Here is a 9688-nt window from a genome sequence, read left to right as displayed (position 1 = left end):
TGCGTGTCCTCACAAACGCCGTCGTATATGCCTTCGCGTTCTCCGCTGACCGGCCGGCCGACCAACCTCCTTCAAGTGCAGCAGCACATGAGTGGCTAATGTTTCAATCCTGATTTGCTTTATTGACGGAACAGAGTCAACAGAGCAACACTACATAGAGGCCTCCAAAAACTAGGTACGATCTAAGATTTGCTTCATGGAGACATCCCAGATTTATGCCATGGTCTCAGGAACCGGACTTCAACATTGTCAACGACGCATGCTTCCCAGTCCCAATCCTCCATGCCATACAGATCTAGACGATATATCTGAACCTGATCTTTGTGTTCTCAGAGAAGAAAAGCAAGGATACAGTCTTCCTTGCAGGTACTTACGCACACGATCGTCAATACCCTTGAGTTCGCCTCGGTGTTACGAGACGGCCGGCGGTCGACTATGATGACAAGCAGATATAAGTGTGTATAGACTTGAAGTTGAGGCAGACCTGCACGTGCGTGTGCAGAACCCTAAATTCTAGGCACCAAGTGGGCTTGTGGTAGGCCGACGCAGGTAGAGATCAGGAGCTGCCTCAGATGGCCGCGATGACATCTGTGATACTCATGATTCTAGCGGCCAAGCCAACTTTCCCCGTGTGTTCTATGATTATCCCTGCAAACAAGAGCAATGACATGTCAGCCAAGAGTGTTAATTCAAAAATCGGATGACCTAGATGGCCGCGACGACATCTGTGGTACTCATGATTCTAGCGGCCGAGCCAACTTTCCCCGTGTGTTCTATGATTATCGCTGCAAAGAAATGCAATGACATGTCAGCCAAGAGTATTAATTCAAAAACCGGATGACCTTCTACTTACTCCTAATCTATTTCAAAGATATTTCTTGTGGCCCTAGCACTGGGAACCGTGATCACAGTTTCAATTTCTGTCTCTGTGAGTTTGGCAACACAGTTTTAGTCTCTACCAAAGTAGCAAACAGTTGATTCATTCTGCATCTGGAGGTAAAAAATAGTATATTAGTAGCTAGGAACTATTCTGGCAGGGATTTGTTTGCCTTCCGTAGTTCAGTATGATTTCTCTTTTCCTGTTGGTTCTAGATACGTCTCTACCAATATATCTTTGGAAGTACTATATTTTCTCTTATTTTGTAGGTTTGTATTCTACAACCAAGGTACAAGCATGAGGATAACACCATGGTTCTATTGGTGACGTGAGCACTCTGGAGTCTGGACTTTGGACCTGGCAATGAAGGGCTTTGTCGGTATACAAAATATAACCATATCCATTCAAATGATCATGGTTGCTTTGTTTCATGATAATTATCATAGCTAAGGTGTTATCTAGCATGTTCTTTTTCTCTGATCACTCTTAGCGATAGCACATGTGGATGGTTTTCTCTTCTTTCTAACAGAATTTCTGGTGCAACAGTTAATTAGGAGCAAAGATATATGTTTTTCTAATGAGACATAACAAAATAAAAGCATTTAGGTTGCATGTTTTCCTCCATGAGCATCTGATTTCTCGATCAAACTACAACATCATGTGACTTTTGTGACTGCAAAAATAAAAAAACATTTTATATGGAAAGAAATTATGGTGGAAGACATATTTAAATGATGAAAATGCATGTGATTTTTCACTATATATAAATAAGGTAGCACTATCAGTAGCGTCATGTGGTATTGCAGCCCTGCTTCTACAGGGATGTAGAAATACCCACTCAACTTTCCGCATCCCATTGATCCTTATAAAAGAGTCAACTTGTGACATAGGACAATGTTGACACTTGGCAAAACTTTTAAAACAGACATTGCTAACACAGCTCCTTAACCACCGCTTTTGTGCGCCGCCGTGCAGCCAAGGGCACCTTCGCCGGGAACATGACCACTTGGGACGATGCTCCGGGAGCTAACTGCACGAGAGCTGAGGGGCCTCCTTGACGGCATAGAAGCCTGGAGGCACTACTAGGAATAACCTTATAGCCGCACTTATTACCGCTGGCGAATTAGGTTGAAAGTTGCCAGCGGTAAGCCTTTTTAGGCCCACCTCGCGTTACCGCCGGCAAGTACGCTTGAGGATGCCAGGGATAAGCTGTTTACCGCTGGCGAAACGGGCCAGCAAATGCCGGGGATATGTTGGGCCGAGAGCAGCCGAATGAGCCTCCTGTTACCGCCGGCGAATTTGGTTGGGGGCGCCTGGGATAAGGCCCACTACGACCGGCGAAATTGGGCCGCGCGTGCCGGGGGTATTTGGCACATCACAACCCATCCACCTAGGGTAACACCTCACCCAGCACATCACAACTACCAACCCCGTGACCTCCTTCCTCTCAAGCGCCGCCGCCCTCCTCCCTTGCTGCCCAGCCAGCAGCCACCGCCGCGATGTCGTCGGAGCCTCCACCCGCCTCCGCCTCCGCCTCCATGGAGGAGCTCGAGACCGACCTCACCGCCTCCACAATCAGCAAGAAGCAGCTCAACAAGGAGGCCCGGAAGGCCGCCAAGGCCGAGAAGTCCCAGGCGGAGGAGGAGGACCCCTTCGCCGCCAACTACGGCGACGTCCCCGTCGAGGAGATCTAGTCCAAGGCCATCTCCGGCCGGACCTGGACCGACATCGGCGACCTCGACGAGGCCGCGGCGGATCGCTCCCGCGGCGGCTCCCACGCCATCTCCCTCCGTGCCTCCTCCCCTCCAGGTTCGTGGTCAACACAGCAGGTGCTCTTCTCCACGCATGTGCAATAGGAATAAGTAGGGTTACTTATAGGGGGAGGATTTCGATTTAGTTCTTGCTTGGATCTTATGAAACCGGATCGGTAGGGTTGTTTTAGTGTGGGAGGATTTGGATTTAGTTCTTGCTTGGATCTTTTCCTTGATTCAGGAATACCAGTAAAAGGAAGCCGTATTGATACGTGGTCACCTACCGTGAGAAGTATAGCATATGAACTCATCTTTATGCAGCACTACGCTTTGTTATGTTGTTATAGGCAGCTGAAAATTATCCCTGCCGTTGATGGGAAAATCTTAGTAGCGTTGAAGACCGCTAGATGTTTATTTGGTGGCATGTAAAAGCATTTGTAGAATCAAGCGTTCCGATTCTTGATGTATATTGTCAGCCCGCATTGCCTAAGTTGCTTGTAACTGTGCCAATTCGTTTATGTATGTTAGTGGTTGGCCTCACTACTTCACCATCTTTATCATTATAGTGACCCCATTGAAATACTAGAGCATCCCGATAATGACTATATTTTACAATAAGATGAGGCTGAGTATCACCATGGAATAGCTACAAGATATAGATATGACAGTGCATCTTTCGCCGAATTTGGTTTACATTCGTAAGTTCTCTTCAGAAGTAATCTTGCACCCTTAGCCTGATTCCTACTTTGTATCCCTCCTGCATGCATGTGAGTTCATTGAACAAAATATGAATGTTCATGTAGGGTTCGAGTTGTTAAATCACACCATTCCTGTTCCACTTTAAACAGTATTATCTAAGCATGTTCCTGTTAAAAATTCTTGGCTGTTTCGCTTAAAGAGTGGATTCGCAATGGATAAGTAGAATTGTTGGAAGGCTGACTGCATAATTCAGTAGGGTTTGTAGCCTCTCAAATTGTTTATCTTGAGTTAAGTTGTCTGCCCTGCAATTTAAACTCAGTGCCCATAACTGAGTGTGTACTGAGTTCATTTGGTTCCATTTTGATTGAGTTTGTTTTGGATACAGATGAAAGTATGCACAACAATAAGAAATAAAGCTATTTGTACATCTGCAATGTGATGACTGGTTATGCCTTTCTTGAGTAAACATGTGCAGCATGGAATATGACTGATAAGACAACAATTTGCTGCATTGGACTTTGTTCAGGCCATCTATTTCCGTAATCCTTACATACTGCAATAGTGTATCTGATTTGCACACAGAACCTCTCATATTTAGCATGAATCATACTTGAAGCCTTGAAGGTGCATTTGTTTTATATTCATATGATATTTTATTGCCTCTCCTCTACTGCCCTCCTGTAGATGGACGCCGCTGGGTTCCAGCCGGACCAGCAGCACTTCAACAATTTTCAACAGTACAATGGTTCGCCTATATGTTGATCTTTCCTTTTGGTGACCTCTGGTTTCGAGTGGTGCACAGAACAATGTCTACACGGACATGTTGATCATCGGAAGTGAAGAATCAAAAGATCATCATAAGTGAAGAATCAAGATGCAATCAATACGTGGATTATAGATATGCCTGTGTGTGCAATCAATAGTTAGAGCACTTTATTTTGTGGATTTTTTTTGTGAATTTTGCTGGATGTATTCACATGTGCCCTGATGTATAATTGCAAAGCTAATAAATAGTACATGGACGGGATGGATGGGTTACGTGAATTATCTCCGTTCTTTTTTTTTAAATCCTATTTAACTTACCCCTGGCGAAATGGAAAGGTGCCGGTGGTAACACTTACCACTGGCGAATTTGGGAAAATGCCGGCGGTAACGGCCAATTACCACTGGCGAATTCGAGAACGCCGGTGGTAAGCACTTACCACCGGCGAGGTGATCGCCGGCGAATACGGAAATGCCGGCGGTAAGCCTTTTCAATGTGCCGGCGGTAAGCCTTTTCCTAGTAGTGAGGTTAGGATCACCTGTGCACGCCGGCCGGAAGAAACCGAAGCCGACGGCGACGAGGGCGGGAGCGGTCGCCCTACGACCATCTTGGACGGTGGCTGACGACGAGCCACCGTTGATTGACTCCCAGGAGCAGCTTCCACACTCCCCCACTGCAGATTGAGCGCAAGGCGACGTCTAAATTGAAGCCCACCATCCTCCATATCACCATGACAAAAGAAGGGAGCACCAATTCTTGCCCGCCGGCATCGAATCTGCAAGAGCAGAAGGCCTTATTGAAGATGGAGAACCCCGCCGCCTCCTCCCCCATCACATCCGGCTCCAGCCGTTGGAGCACCGTCATGAGGAAGAAGAACAGCAAGACGCAGCAGATCTGGCCTAGAAGATCTGATGCAAACTCCCGGCATGACGCCAAAGACGAGCATCTTGCCCAACTCTACAGCTAGACTTACAACTACACCTACAACTACTAGATACAGAGAGGCGAGCTACCCTTCCATCTCTTCCCCGGCAGGCAATGCCGTCAGAGTCGATCTGGAGGAGCACTCGCTCACGGAAGATGACTCTCAAAGCGGGCAAGACAGAGAGAGCTCTGTATCGGAGTGCAGCTCAAAGGTAAAGAATGATTTTGTGCTAGCCATCATGTGCAAGAATATTGGGATTTATATTACTGAAAGTACTATTGATGATTCGTGCTATTTTGCAGACTTGCTCTTACTCGGTTCTGGGCATGGCATCCTTGGTGATAACTTCTTTGTAAGTAATCCAATTATTGAGACCTCATGGAAAAAATTAAGCATCAAATATTAGGAAATAGTTGTTGCTCAAACATCTATTTTCCCTATTTTTATTCGAAATATAGTGTTTCTTTAAATATTTGTATACCTATAAAAGCAATCAGAGGAAAGTATCTACACAGATCTCTATGTTCCATTACTGACTAGCTAGAAGAAAAAAAAGTGCATTTTTCCTTGAAATAGCATCAATTTTGAATTTCATTACTATTAATAACATAGTGTTTCTTGGAATATATATATGCTCAAAAGCAAATAGAGGAAAGTGACTAAATAGAAGGGAGTACATACCATATCGAAATTTTCATACCTCTCAGGGGTATAAGACTGGCCCGCAGTGAAGTAGTTGTATCATCATATTGGCAGGTTCAATTCTAACACTTATCTTTTGTCCTTCCTGCAACCGCAAAATATTAATTGGTATCAAGTTGCTACATGCTTGATATAGCTAATAGGGTATGCTTCAGCTCCGTTTCACAATTTGTTGCTAGAAGAACTTTGAGTGCTAAATCAATGTTCCACAGTCCATTCACTTTGTTCGCAGAGCTTTCCCTTTGTCTCGCATAATGAGAGTGCGAGAACAAATCAAATGGAGTTAGTTTCATCACAAAATTTGACTCTCTCCTTCCCATGAAAGATGTCTTAGATTTATCTAAATTTGGATGTATTTAGACACCAAATAGTGGATATATACATCCAAATTTGGAAAATCTAATACATCTTTCATGGTACGGAGGAAGTACTTCTTATGTAGTTATTTTCCTCCACGATTCTATCTCATTCGAAATGTGTTGCTTCAATTTTTTGTTGTGGGTTTAATATTAATAAAATGACAGCCGCAATCGGCTATACTGGAATATGAAACCACTAGCCCAATATTAGAAACAAAAAAGGGTTCTCATGATTGAACAATTGAATTTTGAACAAGTTTTCCCTTTCTAATTAACAAAAAGCTATTCTTTCTAAAAAATAATAGATGGATAGAAGTCAGGTAATTGATATCTGGGTGGGACAATTTTAGGTCAGATGTATCCATGATAAAAAAAAAGTCTGTATACAGGGAAAATCCTGAATATCAAGCTTATGGCCTTGAATCTAAATAATAATGGAATCCTGGAGGTAAGCAGTCAAACCTATGACAGAAAATTACTAATATTAACATTTCAGCATCTTTATATATGACACGAGCAAAACCAAAACAAACCAAATGTTCACTGAACCTAGGAGAACCATGTGAATGCTCACACTGAGATTAAATCTACAAAAGAAGATGAGAGGAAAAAGGAAAAGGAGCATCGTGTGATATTACAACAGAATATATGGGTACTCTCATTGCAGAATGGAAATAAGAAAGAACAGGTCGGTACCAATTCTTGGCAGAGTCCTTGCCGATGCGCAACAACACCAGGCACCAGTCCCTCTATCTTCTGTAGGTACACGATCGGCAGACCGCCGGCTATTAGCCCCAATAATCGCCGCAAAACTCGAGCTCCGGGTCCGATCGAATGGTCCTCAGCGGCTCACAATCTTTCGGCCGGCCGGCCGACATGATCCTCCAAATCGAACTGCAGTTCCCATTTCTCCAATTGAAGCTCCATTTGTACTCGAGGGTGAGAGTTCGCGATCTAACTTCGGTGAATTCCTGGAAGCGAAGAGAAATTTTACTTTCTACACTAGACTAGATGAGAGCGGAGACAACCTCCATTCGAGAGCGGTGGTAGACAGAAAAAAATGGAACGGTCAACTCTGCCTGTGGGGGAAAAAAGAGGTCGTTTCATGGAAGAAACGTCAAGAAAATAATATTTCTAACTCTATTTTCATATGTAGGCCTGATGCGTACTTGAGAACAAATCATTTGACCAACATTTGAAACTCTTTAAAATAAATTCAACGGTATATTTTTGGTGATATATAACTTATATTTTATTGATCAAATTATTAGTCGAAGTTTTGCCTCAAAAATTCAAAATACGTGCTAGCCTTATATATATAAAAAGGAATACTATGGTTTATTTCCTAACAAGTCACTTAATCACAAAGAAGTTCCACAATTACCATTGCACTACACGCACAAAGGCATAAATTTCAGCCAACAATAAAAGAGACCTAATAAAACATATAAAAGTAATTTACACATCTACATTGGGTAGATAAAATTAAAAATACAACAAATATAAAATACATAAATATATTATAAAATTATTAAACTAATAAAAGGCCATCTAAAGTTTATTATGATCCGTATGTTTATTTGGCTATCTAGATATGTATATATCCAATAGATAATAAAGGAAAAGAAAAAAAAGATCATCAAAGTGTCGCCCGCGCATGTGCGCGGGCCACTATGCTAGTTGCATAAACAATTAGTGTAAGTCAAATATGAGCTATTAGAGTTGGAAAATAACTTAATATCTATTTTGGTTGATTTTTAAGAATTATTTGAATAGGGAAAAGTCCCTGTTTTGTTATTTTTATCATAATTATTCTACAAAGAATCTGACCATGGGGCCAGTGGCATATTGTAGAGAATTTCAGTGGCTTTCTAACAATATGAAATTCACTAAATTTGGTTTAGCCAATTTGAAATGGTTGAATTTCAAAGTTTGGGCAGTATTGAAATGGATTTGTAATAATTAAACTGGATTTGAAATTAACGGGCCGGCGGGAAAAGCTAACGGGCCAGAAGGTTTAAAAACGGCCCGAGCCAGCCCATCACGGTCCACGGACGCGCGGGCTGCCTGACAGGGTGGGGTCCGCCTGTCAGCGGCTCATAACGCCCGAAGCGGTACGTTTCAATGTGGGGCGTAGGATTAGAATGGGATCGGACGGCACAGGGCCATCGTCATCTCCGGCGAGATCGTGGTACTGGCACGGCGGCGGTAGGGGGTCGGCGGGCTAACCAGTGCTCCAGCGAGGAATGGCAGTGTGCGTGGTGAAGTTGTGGACGACGGCGGAGCTCCTGGTACCGGCGGCTCCTCCTGGAACAGCTCCAATCGACGGCGGCGGCCTCCGGGTACGGGCGGCTCTGATCTTCAAATTGGAGCAGCTCCGGCGACGATCGAGGTGGCTAATGGTGCTAGGCGAAGTGGTGAAGGGTGGGGAGTGAGACGGTGTGCTCCGTTGCTTCCAGGGAACCTCCTATTTATAGGATTGAGAGAGGGTGGCGGGGCAGTGGCAAGGTCGACCATGGCGCGGCTTCTCCGGCGGCTGGTCAAGCTAGGCGAGGGCGCTGTCGGGTTCTCCTCGTCCAGGCGAAGCTAGAGGTGGTGCTGGCTTGGTCGGGGGACGTCTGGTCTGGTCGCATTTCTTCCACGACGGCCGCGGCGCGTACGGGAACAAGTCGTCGTCTCCGGCGCCGGCGGTCACGGGTCTGGGCTGGGCGCGTGTCTGGCGGGGCTAAGGTGTCACGGCGGTGCTCAACCTATCGAGGGAGGGACCAGGGCGTGCTCGAGGTAGTGGCGCGGCGCGTGTCCAGGGCGCGCTCTCGTGCGACGTCCACGGCATGCTGGCCGCCATGGGCGCGCGCTGGTCTGGCCAGTGTCGAGCTCCTCCTCGACCGCGGCTTGTGCTAGGTGATGTAGAGGAGCGAGGTGGCGAGCTAGGGCACGGTGGCCAGGTTGGGGAAGGGAGGGAGAGAGGTGGAGGTGGTCGGGCTCGGGGACATGGCCGGCATGGCCATGCCCTAGTTGCTCTCCTCCTCTCCTTAGCCTCTCTATGTATCAATTATGGTTTAAGGGGACCAGGGAACCAAATGGGGTAGGTTAGGGTAGATGAGGTTGAGTAGATTCACTATTTGCAAATAGTGCAAATAGTGCCATATTTGGAAAATTGCAAAATTGTCCAAATTTGAATTAATTCAAAAGGTGAAAGTTTTTGAAAAGTGAGTGTTGCTATTAGTTGTAAATGACCAGAGGTGGTTTGAGGTGGTGGTGGAAAAGTTTGAATTCAAGAATTGCAAAAATTGACAAGTGTGAGATTGTTCCACTTGTTAAAATGTTGCAACTTTGGATGAGCATAGCTATTGATCAAAGATGAATTTGGCAGGGTGATCTTCATCAAAGTTGTTCACCTTGATGTTGACTTTGAAATGGTGCAAAGAGTTAGCAAGAATTGGTTTGGGAAAATTGAATTGCAGGGGCTCAAAGTGGTGATCAGACTAAATTTGGCAGATTTGGCCATTATCATATGTGAGTGGGAAAAGTGTTTGAAGTTCATTTGAATTGTGCAACCTTGATTCCAAAAGTTGTAATAAGTGTTTAGTAACATTATCCAACTAATGGTGA

At 44.8% G+C, this 9688-nt stretch overlaps 2 long non-coding RNA genes across 3 annotated transcripts; one reads left to right on the top strand and one right to left on the bottom strand.

The window, feature by feature from the left end:
• Nucleotides 1-434: 434 nt before the first annotated feature.
• On the bottom strand, nucleotides 435-7168 carry LOC127298597 (uncharacterized). Of its 2 annotated transcripts, none has more exons than XR_007849939.2 (3): nucleotides 6773-7168; nucleotides 5697-5802; nucleotides 435-785 (listed from the first exon to the last, which is right to left on the bottom strand). It is a non-coding gene; the product is annotated as an uncharacterized lncRNA (long non-coding RNA). The 2 variants fall into 2 exon arrangements; XR_011744698.1 differs by having other exon boundaries at nucleotides 5716-5802.
• On the top strand, nucleotides 2292-4354 carry LOC127298598 (uncharacterized). The gene is made up of 2 exons (XR_007849940.2): nucleotides 2292-2686; nucleotides 4012-4354. It is a non-coding gene; the product is annotated as an uncharacterized lncRNA (long non-coding RNA).
• Nucleotides 7169-9688: the final 2520 nt, after the last annotated feature.

Source organism: Lolium perenne, chromosome 5, assembly GCF_019359855.2.
Source record: "Lolium perenne isolate Kyuss_39 chromosome 5, Kyuss_2.0, whole genome shotgun sequence".
Taxonomy (NCBI): Eukaryota; Viridiplantae; Streptophyta; class Magnoliopsida; order Poales; family Poaceae; genus Lolium; species Lolium perenne.
This window is presented reverse-complemented; position numbering and strand designations above follow the sequence as displayed.